The following is a 17,434-nucleotide window of genomic DNA, read 5'->3' as shown; positions in this document are numbered from 1 at the left end:
TTGTAGTTTTTAAAGACAGAACTGGAGGACAGAGAAAGATATCAAGGAAGGTTGCACGTTAGTGACAGTATCAACAAGTCCACAGCAGATGCACTCTGAGTAACTACACTGCTTTCAAGGCGAGAGGATCAATGATATCAGTTAAGCCCCCCTTGTTTTTGTATTGTGTACTTCTGATGTATGCGCAAATGGACAACCTCACTCTCCTGCTAAGCTGCAGAATGAATAATGCTGCAATATTTGTCAACCCCCAAATGGGCATTGATACATTCGTAAATCTCACATCAATAAACTTACATCTCAAGGTTCTCACCTTCTAGGACTGTTTGTAGTGGTAAATAACCCAAGCGAGGATGTTTGGCAAAGTACTTCTTTGATCTGAAGTTATTTTTCAGCACCTTGGTGAAATCACACACATCGTCACCTGATGTGGTCTAAAAATGTAATATAAATCAAATTTAGTAAAGAATTAATAATGAAACAATCTACTCAACTCACTCTATAATCCACGCTATCCCTGCTAAATGTCTTTGAGGATGTAAAATTAAAGAGTCCAGGCGGAATATGAGTTGCTGTTCCTGCAACCTACGGGTGGCATCATTGTGGCACTGCAGGAGGCCCATGATGGACATGTCATCTAAAGAATGGGAGGGGGAGTGGAAATGGTTTGCGACTGGGAGGTGCATTGTGGCACTGCAGGAGGGAACCTGGGAACCCTGCAGCCTAATGGTATCAATGTGGACTTCACCAGTTTCAAAATCTCCCCTTCCCCCACCGCATCCCTAAACCAGCCCAGTTCGTCCCCTCCCCCCACAGCACCACACAACCAGCCCAGCTCTTCCCCTCCACCCACTGCATCCCAAAACCAGTCCAACCTATCTCTGCCTCCCTAACCTGTTCTTCCTCTCACCCATCCCTTCCTCCCACCCCAAGCCGCACCCCCATCTACCTACTAACCTCATCCCACCTCCTTTGCCTGTCCGTCTTCCCTGGACTGACCTATCCCCTCACTACCTCTCCACCTATCTTCTTTTCTCTCCATCTTCGGTCCGCCTCCCCCTCTCTCCCTATTTATTCCAGAACCCTCACCCCATCCCCCTCTCTGATGAAGGGTCAAGGCCCGAAACGTCAGCTTTTGTGCTCCTGAGATGCTGCTTGGCCTGCTGTGCTCATCCAGCCTCACATTTTATTATCTTGGATTCTCCAGCATCTGCAGTTCCCATTATCCTTGAAGATGGCAGGACAGGTTAACACGATGATTAAGAATGCAGACTCAGAACTTGCCTTTATCAGTCATGGCACAGATGGTTTCAGCTGGAAGGTTACGTTGGAATTGTATAGAACTTTGGTTAAGCCAAAGTTGGAATACTGTATGCAGTTCTCATCACCACACTGTTGGAAGGATGTGATTGAATTGGAGACGGTGCAGAGATTATTCACTCCGATATTGCCTGGGGCGGAGCACTTCAGCTATGAAGACTGGCTGGATAAGCTCAGTTTGTTGTCTTTAGAGCAGAGAAGGCTGAGGAGGGACGTGACTGAGGTGCAGAAGATTAGGAGGGGCAAGGTTAGCAAGCAGCTGTATCCTTAGTTGAAGGGTCAATAACAAGGAGACACAATTATGAGGTCAAGGGCAGGAGATGTAGAGGGGATTTGAGGAAAAATATTTTTACCCAGAGGGTGGTGGTAATCTGGAATGCACTACCCAGAAGGGTCGTTGAGACAAGAGAGCTCACAACTTGTAAAAAAGTACTGGGATGAGCACATGAAATTAAAGGTTATTCTCCAAGTGCTGCAAAGTGGGATTAGTGCAGTTAAGTTTGCATAGACTTGATTGGCTGAAGGGCCTTCTGTATGCCATATTCCCAAATTCAAATCATGTATCTATCTCCAAAAATCAGTGTCCTAATACTTGGGAAACTGCTAATAGCGATCTTCTAATCTATTTATCATAACTTGCTGCTTCTGTCCTTCAGCCATCTTTTTTAACCAAATTTGATAGTGACCTATATATTCCATGAATCTCAATTTTATAAATCAATCAGTCTTTTATGTGGACCTTCCCCTCATCCTTATCTAGGAAAGATTGCACTGCTTCATGAAGGCAGGCTAAAGTAATTCAGCATTACAGCCATACTCTGGTAGTATAATGACAGCATCAGTGACAGTACAATAAGTGCCTTATATCAATTGTTTCAAAACTGGGTTCTACAGTAGACAGGTAATTGGAGATCTACAAACCAAATCATCTGTCATAACTTTAGATTAAATATATTGGAAAAAAGCATACTAACTAACGCGAGCTTCAATGGTGATAAATTAAATGTAACTAATTGGAACAGTAATATTCCTCATCCAACCTTGCGAAGCAATGCCTTTCTGCACTGATAGGCTGGAAAGCTGCAGTCAAGAACAGATATTCACTATTTATCATCAAGTCGAAACAATTCTGGAATGCTTTTATCTGTCATGAATGTTTAATTACTGCAGTTTGAAACTCTCAACTATATGTAAATCATGAATATGTGATGTGAAAAATATACAAAAGGATCCAGCCCTTTTCTTGATTTATCAGGCTAACAATAGAAGAGCATTTGGATCAAGTGGATATACATTATGAGTGCCCGTATCAAACACCAGTCCAGCGACTGACAGATATCACAGTTAGAAGCAAATACACACATCGGGGCAGCACAGTGGCTCAGCGGGTTAGCACTGCAGCCTCACAGCACCAAGTACCCGGGTTCGATTCCAGCCTCAAGTAACTGTCTGTGTGGAGTTTGCACATTCTCCCCGTGTCTGCGTGGGTTTCCTCCGGGTGCTCCGGTTTCCTTCCACAGTCCAAAGATGCGCTGACTCGGTGGATTGGGCATGCTAAATTTCCCATGGTGTTCAGGGTGGTGTGTCGGTGATAGGGGGATGGGTCTGGGTGGGATGCTGCAAGGGCCGGTGTGGACTTCTTAGGCTGAAGCGCCTGTTTCCACACTGTAGGGAATCTAATCTCATCTCCATAATAAGCGTCAGGAAGGAGCTTTTTAAAAAGATGATTGGAACACTTCTTTACATGTAGCCCTTTGTATTATGAATATGCAATTAATAATAGATAGGTTAGTGATTGCTATTAATAGGTAGGCATTCAATCAAAAAGGTTTGAGAACGATTGCCTACCTTAAAAGGTTAAACACTGGAAGGAGCTCACATTTAGAAGGTAGAAGGAACTCTGCAAAACCCATCAGATACTTGGAGAATCACCAAGCAATACAAAATATACACTGCTCCTCAAACGGATTCAAAGAGGAAATTGGTTAATATGTTAGAGCATGTACGGTCAGAGCAACAAGGAGCAGGAATAGCAAGGACAGTATTTGCTGCCCATCCATAGTTCCTCCAAATTGTTTGATATTTCAGAGTGCAGTTAAGTGTCAACCACATTATTGTGGATCTGGAGTCATATGGAGGTGAGATCAAATAAGAATGGCAGAGCTGCTTTCTTAAAGAACATCAGTGAATGAGTCAAGTTTTTATAACGGTGAATAGTTTAACAGTGACAGTGTAACCATCACTGAGACCAGCTTTGTTTATGATTATATCAATTTCAGCATGTGTTGGATAACTGGCCCCCTCAAGCCTGCTTCACCATTCAAGAAGGCCGTGGCTGACTTGACTGCAATGTCAGCTCCACATTCCCACCTACCCCCAAAATTATATTGAACTGAATTCAAATTCCATCAGCTGTTACAGTGGAATTTAAGCCTATACTCTACAGCATTGTCCCAGGCCTCCGGATTACTAATCCTGTGACATTAATAGTGGTTCACTGACTACCCCAGCATGTCAATCCCCGTTCTGAGCAAACTTCTTGGCTGAGGCGCCACATTTTCTGGAGTACAGAATTACAAAGTTCACCTCTCTGTGAGTGAAGAGGTTCCTCATCTATCGCTGTTGTTACATTTTATTCTGAGATTGATCTCAGGTTCTACAGCCTGATCTCTTAATTCAAATTACAATAACTTGGCTTTTCAAATGCCCTGTCACATTATCCTTGCCAAGAGATTGAATGTTAATGTTATATATACAGCAGAACAAATGTCCATGTTGATTTTTCTTCATTAAAGTGCCGTCAACAATCTTATAGTCACCAATCTTATACAAGTGCATTTTGTCATGGGAGAGGTTGAATGAGCAAAATCGGACCTTCATTTCTTCCCCACCCCAGCCTCAAAAAGTTTTGTCTTCATTTCAAATTTTTCACATCCAATGGATAATTCTGTACCTTTCTGGTCCCTTCAAGAAGCGCATCCTACCCAAATTGTCCCGAGTGTCTCATCTTAAAAATGAGAATATTTTTTGATATCCTCACTCTCGAACCAATCCATTATATACTTAACATAGGATTCAGGTCAAGTTTGTTTTTCCCCCCACTGCTGTTTAACTTCCTGGCCAATGTCCCACGATTTCTCAAGAAACTATTAGTCTCTCTCTGTATCAGAACATTCTTCAAAAAACTAATACTTTCTCCAAATCTTGATATAACAACTGGCCAGTTTCGGTGCGAGATGAGTTCCACAGCGCAAACTCATACTTGAACCTTTTAGCCATATAAATCATTTGACAAGCAGATTCTAGGGAGTCAATCTGCAGGATCAAGTGACATCTGAAATGCTGTACATTTACTGCAAACAGTCAAGTTCAGTTTTTCTGGCTTCCACAAATCTTTGACAGCATGGCCGTGGGTGTGAATCACCGAGGTCTGGCCAAAATCAGTAAAATCCCTCTCCTTTTCTCATCTGAACACTGCCCCAGAGCAATATCATGTGAATGCACTGCACTTTCCACAGACATGGTGGCAATGCCCAGGTCTATCTCACCACCCCCTCATTCATTTCTTCCACTGTCTCTACAGAACCGGACAGTTTCCATCTATTAAATCTGGTACAGAACGAAGCCATTATCTTTGGTCCTTGAAAGGACGTCTGCTTGCTAGCTACTGGTTTTCGTTGTACCCTTTGTTATTTTGACCCAGAGTTTAAATTCCGGCCACATAGGCCTGATGTCACAAAGTCTACTTATTTTCACATCCACAACATTTGGCCCCAGGTAAGTCCGTTAGTTTTGAAACCCGACCGCATTGATTAACTCTGAACATGACCATTCTGATGAATATCAAGTTGGCCTCCCAAGTTCTCCTTTTCTTTAACATGGCATCATTTAAAAGTCCATTGACTCTGTCTTAACACGCACCAAGTTCCATTCACCCATCTTTCTCTGCACACTCTGATCTACAATGGCTCACAGTTAAGCAGTGCCTTGGTTTTCACATTGCTGTCCTGGCTTTCAAATCCCTCCCTGACCTGGCAACACGCATGCACATCCCCTGACAATGTCCAGCTCATAGCCCCTCGAGGCACATTTACGCCTTTAATTCCAGCCTCTCAACACAATTTGTGCTGTTCCATCATCGACAGCTTTACATTCAACTTCTTGGAGCCTAAGCTTTATAGAATTACCTTGCTGAACCTCTGCATCGTTCTTTCCTCCTTCAAAACAGTCCTTAAAATCTACCTCTGATGTGGTTTTAATCATCTACCTTCGGATCTCTTTCAGTACTCAGTATCAAATTTTACTCTATAAAGCTCCTATGACATGCTTTGGGATGTTTTATAAAGTCATGTCAGAGAAGCTGTTGTGGCAATTGCTCAGAATATGGTTATATTCTGGGCTGAAATTCTCCATGACACTCATCATTAAAGTATTTTTCTGTTATAAAATGGGTAAATAGTACAGTGACTTCAGGCCAAGGGATGATGTGGTTAAACGCCAAAGTTGCACTCCGTGCTATTAGCATCATGAAGACAGTGTCTCCCTTTCATTTGAAGAAATCTTCTGTATTTTCTCAAATACTTTCTTCATTGTACTTTTGTTGTTGATGGTTTCCAATGAACATAAACCATTACTTGCCTTTTCAATTTCAACTTTCCTCACGTTCTCTTAATTTCTTTTGCTATACCTGATTTGAAACAAACCATTCCTCTTTTAATTCACTGTCCTCCTCAGTCCTTCATGTGGTTGTTTCCCAATCGTTAAGAAGACATCCTGTTGCTTTCCTCATTCACTCTAGTCTAAGATGCCTGGCTGCCCTTATCAGATTGCATTTTCAGCAACTTTATAGACAAACGTCCTTTGAGTGGAAGGTTGTAAGGTCATGCCGAACTGATGTCTCAACAACTGCAAAACCAAGCTAATTGTAATCAATGACATCTGACAACAGGCAAGCAAGGAAGCTCACAACAAAACACAGCACGAGATTACAAATTCTGCAATGTGTGAATGTACTCACAACAGAGCGCTTTCTGGAGTCGGCGGATCTTCATTGCTGGCCGATAGGCAGAAAAACGCACGGTGTTTAAATCACCTGCATTCAAAAAAATCTTTAGATACATTTTTCCTAACTGTTAGTACAAACCATTTCAATTGGAACACATTCTCAACTACTCTGCAATGAATACAGGGGGATAAATATCTGCTGAAGAATACAAGGCACAGTAAAAGGAAATGATAACTACTAGGTTCAATTTATTTCCACATATTTTCAAGGATGGGAACATCACTGACAGGACCAGCATTTGTTACCCATTCCTCATGTAGGTGGTCAAAAGCTACATGAAATTCATGTCATAACTGGCAAACAGCATCTGGTGAATACAGTGGAACTCACGGAAGTCTCACTGTCAGCTTTATAGTAGGAGAGAAAAGATTCAGATAATCATGCTTGGTGTAAAGTCTGCAATCTCGCCGCCTGGTTTTTCAGGGCCACAAAGGGTTTTGAGATCTGAAATGGTATATATGACTCATGAGCACACATCAAATGCAAGTTGCCATGGATGCTATTCTGACAATTCTATGTTGCATGCAGCAAATACCTGATGAAAGGATGTCGAGGAGGCAAGATATTGCCAATACTGTGATATCAGAGCTCAATGCTTCAAGTCCCTCAATGACACATTGCTGAACGTATGATCACCAGGAACATGAATAACCCCTCTGCCAGAGTTATTTAAAGACACTGTCAGCTACTTGCAGATTAATTACTGATGGATTCATAGAGCATACAAACATACAACAGTACAGCACAGGACTGGCCCTTCAGCACACAGTGTTGTGCTGAGCTTTTACCCTCAACCTAACGTCGAGCTAACCTCCACCCTTACCTTATACTATCATCCATATGCCTGTCTAATAGCTGCTTAAATGCTCCTAATGAAGCTGACTCCACTCCCCTCTCTGGCAATGCATTCCACGCTTCTGCCACTCTCTGAGTAAAGAACCTACTTCTCACGTTTACCCGATATCTACCTCCACTTACTTTTAAACTATGCCTCCTCATAAGAGCTACCTTCACCCTCGGAAAAAGTCTCTGGCTATCCACTCTCTATCGATGTTCATACCAGTCATTGCCAAAATGTATGTGTGTTGATATTTTTTAGACTTCTTTAAAGTTGCCAAGGTCCACATCTAAGTTCTGAAGGACTCTGTGAAAACTTCAAGGCTGCTACGCAAATCATTCACAGACATGGATGCAGTAATAGACATCTGCAAAAAACCATGTAGGTCAATGCTTCACATCCTGGCCAATGTCATAATGCTTTCAAGTTGCAAGTCTGCTTTGCCAGCCACTTTTGGCCATCAAAAAATTAAGGGGTAGCTACTGAGCTAAAGAGCCAAGCCACTAACAACTGGGCTTCTGACTCTTACACACAACATAGAACATAGAAAAGTATAGCACAGTACAGGCCCTTCGGCCCACCATGTTGTGCCGTGGAATAATCCCAATCCAAAAATAACCTAACCTAATTTACATTCACCTCAATTCACTGCTGTTCATGTGCATGTCCAGCAGTTGCTTAAATGTCACTAATGGCTCTGCTTCCACCATTACCACTGGCAAAGTATTCCATGCACTCACAACTCTCTGGGTGAAGAACCTCCCTCTGACATCTCCTCTATACCTTCTTCCTAACACCTTAAAACTATGCCTCGCGGCAGTCAATCCTGCCCTGGGGAAAAGTCTCTGGCTATCGACTCTATCCATTCCTCTCATTACCTTGTACACCTTGAGCAGGTCACCTCTCTTCCTCCTTCTCTCCAGAGAGCAAAGTCCAAGCTCAGTCAACCTTCTCAACCTGGTAAACCTCCTTTGCACCCTCTCCAAAGCCTCCACATCTTTCCTATAATAGGGCAACCGGAACTGGACACAATATTCCAGTGTGGTCTCACCAGGGTTTTGTAGAGCTGCAGCATAACCTCGCGGCACTTAAACTCGATCCCCCTGTTAATGAAAGCCAAAACACCATCTGATTTCTTAACACCCTTATCCACTTGTGTGGCAACTTTGAGGGAGCTATGCACTTGAACACCAAGATTCCGCTGTTCCTATACACTGCCGAGCATCTGCCTTTAATCCTAGATTCAGCATCTAAATTCGACCTTCCAAAATGCATCACCTCGCATTTATCCAGGTTGAACTCCATCTGCCATTTCTCAGCCCACCTCTGCATACTGTCAATGTCTCGCTGAAGCCTGCAATAGCCCTCAATACTATCAACGGCACCTCCAACCTTTGTGTCAGCAGCAAACATACTAACCCACCCCTCAACCTCCTCGTCCAAGTCATTCATAAAAACTACAAAGAGCAGAGGCCCAAGAACAGAGCCCAGCGGGTCACCACTGAGCACTGACCTCCAGGCAGAATGTTTACCATCTACAACCACTCTCTGCCTCCTGTCAGCCAACCAATTCTGAATCCAGACAGCCAAGTCACCCTGATTTCCATACCTCCTGACTTTATGAAAATGCCTGCCGTGGGGAACCTGATCAAATGCTTTGCTGATGTCCATGTACACCACATCCACTGCTCGCCCCTCGTCAACCTGTCTCATGGCCTCCTCAAAGAACTCAATCAGATTTGTAAGGCATGACCCGCCCATCACAAAGCCATGCTGACTCCCTTTTATCACGCTCTGTGCATGTGCAACAGCACATCCACATGAAATTTGACAGGGCAGGTCCTCGTCTTCCTGAAACAAATTTTCTGCTGTCTGGATAACGCTGGGGAGGCTTCCAGCGCTTGGCAGGGGCAGCAATTGACAGAGTTGCATGATTGGGACTACAGTAGGTGAAAATAAAGGCATCACCTACTCACTAACACTCAGTTGGGTTTCTACCAGGGCCACCCAGCTCCTGGCCTCATTGATGCCCTGGTTCAAAAATGGACAAAAAAGAGGTGAGGGAGTGAGGGCGACAGTGATTGTTCTTGACATCAAGGCCACATTTGACCAAATGTGGCATCCAGGGAACTGAGCAAAACTGGTTTTAACGGGAATGGGGGGAAAGCTCCCTGCTCGTAGGAGTCAGATTGAGCGCAAAGAAGATGGATATGTTTGTCTGGAGTTAGAATCTTGGTGGCACACTGCATGGAAATAAGCCTTTCTGCCCAACACATTATGCATCCAGAGATTATGACATTGAAGGCTCTGCTTCATGGTGCCAAATTCCTCATTACAACTATTCACAAACTCCTTTTTTGTCCTGCCTACAATGTCTGGATTCTCCACCTCCCACCGCAAGGTCTTTTCCCGTCTGAGCAAATAAGACCCTAAGATATATGAGCAGAATTAGGCCAGTCTGCACACTGAGTCTGCTCTGTCATTCAAGCACGGCTGACATACTTCTGAACCCCATTCTCCTGCCTTCTCCCCGTAACCCTTGATGCACTTACTAGTCCACAAACCTATTTATCTCTGTCTTAAATACACTCAATGACTTAGCCTTCGCAGTCTTCTGTGGCAATGGCTTCCACAGTTACAGACTCTCACTCTTTGCTGCACAGAATAGTGTCAATCCCACTGATTATACTACGTTGCGTTTATCAAGCCCCTTTGAAAGTGTGTTTTTTACCACAGTGCGATAGTCAATTTGCACATCCACCCTAAAGCTCATGCATTCTAGTTCCGCTATCAGCCTCATTCAGTCACAGAAGAACATGGAAACTAGAAGCAGGAATAAGCCAATCAGCCCTTCAAGCCAAGTCCACCATTCAATAAGATCATGGCCGATCTTACATCTCGATATCATATTCCCACTTTCCTGTATACTTATTGAATCTTTTAACATCTAAAAATCTATCACAAAATCAAAGAATCCCTACAATGCAAAATGTTTTCAGCTGATTAAGTCGACACTGACCCTTCGAAGTGCATCGTGTCCAAGACTGGCCCCTCCATCCTTGCTCCATAACTATGCATTTACCATGCCTTATCCACTTGGCCTGCATATTTTTGGACTGTGGGAAGAAACCGGAGCACCTGGTGGAAGCCCACACTGACACAGGGAGAATGTACAAACTCCACATGGATAGTTACCCAAGGGTGGAATCAAAACAGGTCACTGGCACTGTGAGGCAGCAGTGGTGAGCCACCGAGCCACCTTGTCTTGTTCTTGAATACATTCAGTGATGGCCCCCATGGTCTTCTGTGGTTGAAAATTTCACAGATTCACTCTGCTTGAATGACGAGATGTTGTCCTCATCCTAGTCCTAACTGATCTACCCCAAATTCTGAGACTGTGACCCCTGGTCCCAGCACCACAAACAGGGAAAATAGCTTCCCTGCATTGAGTTCATCTGGCTCAGTTCCAACTTTCTATATTTCAATCAGATCCCCCCCTCATCTTTTTAAACTCTCATGAACACAGGCCCAGTTGAATCCATAACTCACCACAGGACAGTCCTACTTTCCCCAGTATTAGCGTAATGAACCTCCACCATCGACCTCTCCTGCGCCTGAAGACTGACCAAATCAGACAAACACAAACTTAAGGGCTGTGACTGCCTCTTGGTGCAAAGAATCCAGGTAACTTGCTCCCCTCCTGATGTGTCCCAGCATCCCTAGATCAGCCTCCAGCTCATAAACACAAGCTACTCAAACATTAAGTGCTTACAGCAAACATGCTTGCACCAGACCATACTGGAACACAGGAGCTCTTACATGTTGTAGCCGAGTTCTAATTAATGACTTTGCTATTTTTATTTAATTATATATATTTACTTATGTTTTCATAAAGCTTATTAACTTTACCATCAGTTGCATCATGTTAAACCTTGGGAATAGAATAAGCCACAGTCACCACTTCTTCTCTAGCACTGGGAGAATCAATTACTGAAGGCTGAGAAGTTAGAAAAGGCAATCGTAATTTTTTTTCTTGATTCAATCTCGTCGAGGGCGTCACTGGCAAGGCAGCATTTATTGCCCAGCCCTGATTACCCAGAGGGCAGTTAAAAGTCAACCACATTGCTGTGGGTCTGGAGTCACATGCAGACCAGGCCAGGTAAGGATGACAGTTTCCTTCCCTAAAAGGCATTCGTGAACCTGATGAGCTTTTCCAACAAGCAACAACAGATTCATGGTCATCATCAGATTGTGAATTCCGGATATTTATTGAATTCAAATTCCACCATCTGCCACAGCGGGATTTGAATCCAGGTCCCCAGAACATGATTTGTCTCTCTGGATGAACAGTCCAGTGACAATACCATGAGGCCATCGCCTCCCCTAAGAAGGATAATTTATACATCCCTAACACAAAAGGCTGAGTTAACTCAGTTGAGACTTGGGTTAATCAAGCCCAAACGCTCTTCAAAGGTGAATTTGTTAAAACTCCACTTAAAATTGGGAACTTCTGAACTTAAACTGCACAATTCAGTTATTGCTAATAAATTACAAATAAAATTAGGTTTGTCCAAAGGGTTAAGACTTTCTTACCCACAAACCACCTGTATTCAGTTCAGTGGATCTACATTCTGGCCAACACTTAGCATTCAATCAATATCACAAAGTAAGTGGTCATTTTTACAGTTCTGTTTGTGAAAGCCTTCTGCGCATATATTTGTTGCTGTGTTTCCGACATTACAAACATACTTCAAAAACTTACTTCATTGGTTATACAGTGCTTTTAGTTGTTTAGTGCCTGTCGAAGCTGAAATATGAACCAAAGTTCTTTGTTCTTGTTTTTCATTTAATGTCACAGATGTTGTCTGTCACTCCTAATTATACATTATTTCAAGTATTTTTAGCCTACATGAATGCACCTAAATAGATTTAAACACATAGGTATATTTGCCTAGAATCCAGAATTTACTTTGGTACCTTTTGGAGTCGCAATGATCTGACAGTGGCACAGAACCAGAGTCCTATTATCAATCTACTTACCTAATGAGTGAAAATGTTCAGTCATTTTTGGATGGTCCCAACAGGTACTCTGAGTCTGGTGGCTAGATAGAGGATGCACAGAACATAGAAGCTTCCACTATAACACTCTGAAAACATTTCTTATCAGAAGTATTATCTATTAATATATGAGATTCAATGGCAAGCCATTCAGAACTGAAATCAGGAAGCACTTTTATCTTAATACAAACAACAGTCAAGATCTCAAATACTCTCTCATAAAAGAATGTGGGTGCTGGATCAATAAGAATGAGTGTGACTGAAATTATTTTTGATAGCTAAGGCTATGAAAGGATATAGAAGAAAGGGAGGTAAACAGACTGACGACAAAAAATGCCGGAGACCACAGTAGGTCAGGCAGCAGCCATGGAGAGAAAGCAAGCTAATGTTTTCAGTCGACATGCCTTTTCAGCAGGTAAACAGAGTTGAAGCTCAGACTAGCTGTGGTTTAACTGAATGGTTTATGCACAGAACAGCAAAACCGATCTGCTTCTGCACCCATTTAGAATGGTTCCTTCTGTTTTATGTACTGTTTTTCGAACCAAACTTCACAATTTTCTGTATTACATTTAATCTACAACATCAACTGGTGCCTCTCCTCACCTTGACCTCCAACTTGCAGCCTCTCTCCACTCCCAAACCTCTGGGTTGTGCCCTCTCCTGCTTCTCAATCTCCAAGTAAGAGCCTCTTTTCCTTCCCTCCGTGACCTCAGGGTTGCAGTCTCTGCCTCCTCACCTCCTGCTGCTATTCAACAATAAATAAAACACAGAACACAGAACATTGGGAGAGCATTTTGGTGATAGTGACCATAACTGCCTCACATTTTACATAGCTATGGAGAAGGAGAGGATTAGGCAGAATGGGAGGATATTTAATTGGGGAAGAGGAAACTATGATGCGATTAGACATGAGCTAGGAAGCATGGACTGGGAGCAGTTGTTCCATGGTAAGGGAACTATAGACATGTGGAGATGGTTTAAGGAACAGTTGTTGGGAGTGATGAGTAAATATGTCCCTCTGAGACAGGCAAGAAGGGGTAAGATTAAGGAACCTTGGATGACGAGAGCGGTGGAGCTTCTAGTGAAAAGGAAGAAGGTAGCTTACATAAGGTGGAGGAAGCTAGGGTCAAGTTCAGCTAGAGAGGATTACATGCAGGCAAGGAAGGAGCACAAAAATGGTCTGAGGAGAGCCAGGAGGGGGCACGAGAAAGGCTTGGCAGAAGGAATCCGGGAAAACACAAAGGCATTTTACACTTACGTGAGGAATAAGAGAATGGTCAAAGAAAGAGTAGGGCCGATCAGGGATAGCATAGGGAACTTGTGTGTGGAGCCTGAGGAGGTAGGGGAAGCCCTAAATGAGTTTTTTGCTTCTGTCTTTACGAAAGAAACCAACTTTGTAGTGAATGAAACCTTTGAAGAGCAGGTGTGCATGCTGGAATGGATAGAGATAGAGGAAGCTGATGTGCTGAAAATTTTGTCAAACATTAAGATTGACAAGTCGCCAGGCCCGGATCAGATTTGTCCTCGGCTGCTTTGGGAAGCGAGAAATGCAATTGCTTTGCCACTTGCGAAGATCTTTGCATCCTCGCTCTCCACTGGAGTCGTACCTGAGGACTGGAGAGAGGCAAATGTAATTCCTCTCTTCAAGTAAGGAAATAGGGAAATCCCCGGCAATTATAGACCGGTAAGTCTCACGTCTGTCGTCTGCAAGGTGTTAGAAAGGATTCTGAGGGATAAGATTTATGACCATCTGGAAGAGCATGGCTTGATCAAATACAGTCAACACGGCTTTGTGAGGGGTAGGTCATGCCTTACAAACCTTATCGAGTTTTTTGAGGATGTGACTAGAAAGGTTGATGAGGGTCGAGCTGTGGATGTGGTGTATATGGACTTCAGTAAGGCATTTGATAAGGTTCCCCATGGAAGGCTCATTCAGAAGGTCAGGAGGAATGGGATACAGGGGAACTTAGCTGCTTGGATACAGAATTGGCTGGCCAACAGAAGACAGCGAGTGGTAGTAGAAGGAAAATATTCTGCCTGGAAGTCAGTGGTGAGTGGGGTTCCACAGGGCTCTGTCCTTGGGCCTCTACTGTTTGTAATTTTTATTAATGACTTGGACGAGGGAATTGAAGGATGGGTCAGCAAGTTTGCAGACGACACAAAGGTCGGAGGTGTCGTTGACAGTGTAGAGGGCTGTTGTAGGCTGCAGCGGGACATTGACAGGATGCAGAGATGGGCTGAGAGGTGGCAGATGGAGTTCAACCTGGATAAATGCGACGTGATGCATTTTGGAAGGTCGAATTTGAAAGCTGAGTACAGGATTAAGGATAGGATTCTTGGCAGCGTGGAGGAACAGAGGGATCTTGGTGTGCAGATACATAGATCCCTTAAAATGGCCACCCAAGTGGACAGGGTTGTTAAGAAAGCATATGGTGTTTTGGCTTTCATTAACAGGGGGATTGAGTTTAAGAGTCGTGAGATCTTGTTGCAGCTCTATAAAACTTTGGTTAGACCGCACTTGGAATACTGCGTCCAGTACTGGGCGCCCTATTATAGGAAAGATGTGGATGCTTTGGAGAGGGTTCAGAGGAGGTTTACCAGGATGCTGCCTGGACTGGAGGGCTTATCTTATGAAGAGAGGTTGACTGAGCTCGGTCTCTTTTCATTGGAGAAAAGGAGGAGGAGAGGTGACCTAATTGAGGTATACAAGATAATGAGAGGCATGGATAGAGTTGATAGCCAGAGACTATTTCCCAGGGCAGAAATGGCTAGCACGAGGGGTCATAGTTTTAAGCTGGTTGGTGGAAAGTATAGAGGGGATGTCAGAGGCAGGTTCTTTACGCAGAGAGTTGTGAGAGCATGGAATGCGTTGCCAGCAGCAGTTGTGGAAGCAAGGTCATTGGGGTCATTTAAGAGACTGCTGGACATGCATATGGTCACAGAAATTTGAGGGTGCATACATGAGGATCAATGGTCGGCACAACATTGTGGGCTGAAGGGCCTGTTCTGTGCTGTACTGTTCTATGTTCTATGTTCTATTACAGCACAGTACAGGCCCTTGGGCCCTCGATGTTGTGTCGACCTGTCATACCGATCTCAAGCCCATCTAACCAACACTATTCCATGTACGTCCATATGCTTATCCAACGACGACTTGAATGTACCTAAAGTTGGCAAATCTACTACCATTGCAGGCAAAGCGTTCCATTCCCTTACTACTCTCCGAGTCGAGAAACTACCTCTGACATCTGTCCTGTATCTTTCACCCCTCAATTTAAAGCTATGCCCCGTCGCGCTCGCCGTCACCATCCAGAAAAAAGGCTCTCCCGATCCACCCTATCTAACCCTCTGATTATTTTATATGTTTCAATTAAGTCACCTCTCAGCCTTCTTCTCTCTAATGAAAACAGCCTCAAGTCCCTCAGCCTTTCCTCGTAAGACCTCGTAATGTGGTAGGGGGATGGGAGCCAAATGCACAGGTTAGTGGGCAGTAACAAGATAATAACTACAGCCTGTAAGGAACTAGATAATGAAGTCAGTGTGACCAAGAGGAAGAGTAGACACAGAGCAGATGATGAACGCTGACGGACAGGTGGTCTGAGGTGCATTTGTTTCAATGCAAGAAGTGTGTAGTGAGCTATCAACGCAAGGTAGCTCAACTGTGGGGTCCTTACAAAAGTTATCTCAAAACTGAACGAGTTGAACTGCTGGGACAGGACAGATTTAGCAAATATCATGTGTGGCACAGCACAATTTTTGACAAAACAAATCTGAATTCTCAGACAAAGATGCATGAAAACTGATGTTATCATAAATCAGGAACTATATTCAGAATTCTCATAAACCTCAATGATAAACTATGAAGAACTACTGTAATATTTACATTTTATTATCTACACTCTGATTTAACTATTTCACAAACAATGAAAACGCATATTTTTTCACATTTTTCATTTCAGTGGTTCAGCCAGTTATTTTCTAACCACCATCTTTATCAGGCCGGAAAGCCATAACTAGTGGAGTGCCACAGGGATCAGTCCAAGGACGAGAATTATTTACTCTCTATATTCATAACTTAGAGGAGGGGACAAGGCATAAATTCATCCAAATTTGCTGATGCTACAAAAATAGAGTAAGGGAATGTTGTCATGAGGACAGAAAGAATCTGCAAGGGGATAGACAGGTCGAGCAAGTCGGAAAAAAGTTGGTAGAGAGAGTTTAATGTAGGAAAGTACACTTTGGTAGGAAGAATCAAAAGATAGACTCTTACTTAAATAGAGGGAGACTCTAAAAAAAAATGCAGGGTAGGGGACTTGGATGCTCTCGTCCATGAAACACATACTAGCGTGCAGGTGAATGATTGTTTTGTTGCTGTCACATGTACTGAGATACTGTGAAAAGTGTTGATTTGCATGCTGTGTAGGCAAATCACACCGTACAAAGTGCAGAATAGTGTTACAGCCACAGAGAAGAGGCTGAGAGAGAGAGATCAGAATTAACACTTGAGAGGTCCGTTCAAAAGTCACAACAGGAAAGAGGCTGTTCTTAAATCTATTTGTACGCTTTTTCAATCTGATATCCTCTGCCCGACAGAAGAGAGTATAATCAGAGTGAGGGGGTATTTTGATTATGTTGGTTGCTTTCTCAAGGCAGTGGGAAGTGTAGATGGAGTCAATGGAGGGAAGGCTAGTTTGCGTGACGGATTGGGCTGTGCTCATGATTCTCTTCAGCTTCTTGCAGTCTTGGGAACAGCAACTGCCATACCACACAGTGATGCATCCAGATAGGATGCATCTCCAAAAACAGGTAGGGTCCTCATGGACATGCTGAATTTTCTTAGCCTCCTTGACCATCATGTCGACATGGGTTGACCAGGACAGATTGTTGGTGAGCAACATTCCCAGGAACTTCACACTATCAACCATCTCCACCTCAGCACCATTGCTGCAGACAGAAGCTTCCTGAAATCAATGACCAGCTCCTCCATTTTGCTTATGCTGATGGACAGATTGTTATCTTTCCATCATGCCAGCAAGCACTCAATTGCTTTTCCTGTAATCTGACTTATTGTTGTTTGAGGTCCGACCTACAATGGAAGCGTCATCAGCAAACTTGTAAATGGAGTTGGGGCCACACAGTCATGATTGCATAAG

General features: G+C 43.4%; 1 long non-coding RNA gene across 2 annotated transcripts in view; it reads right to left on the bottom strand.

Moving 5' to 3' along the window:
* Positions 1 to 353: 353 nt before the first annotated feature.
* The window catches only part of LOC132207786 (uncharacterized), a 31,361-nt gene continuing 14,280 nt past the window's right edge, over positions 354 to 17,434 (bottom strand). Inside the window, exons 4-5 of one of the 2 annotated variants that reach the window (XR_009443818.1) lie at positions 12,885 to 13,026; positions 354 to 434 (exon numbers count right to left, since the gene is read on the bottom strand). This is a non-coding gene — a long non-coding RNA (uncharacterized LOC132207786). Of the gene's footprint in view, positions 435 to 11,679; positions 12,326 to 12,884; positions 13,027 to 17,434 lie in introns of those variants that run through there. The other variant, XR_009443817.1, reaches the window with a different exon arrangement.

The sequence above is a fragment of the Stegostoma tigrinum genome, unplaced genomic scaffold (assembly GCF_030684315.1).
Source record: "Stegostoma tigrinum isolate sSteTig4 unplaced genomic scaffold, sSteTig4.hap1 scaffold_157, whole genome shotgun sequence".
NCBI classification, from domain to species: Eukaryota; Metazoa; Chordata; class Chondrichthyes; order Orectolobiformes; family Stegostomatidae; genus Stegostoma; species Stegostoma tigrinum.
The sequence above is the reverse complement of the archived record's forward strand: the minus strand, read 5'-3'. Positions and strand labels throughout refer to the sequence as shown.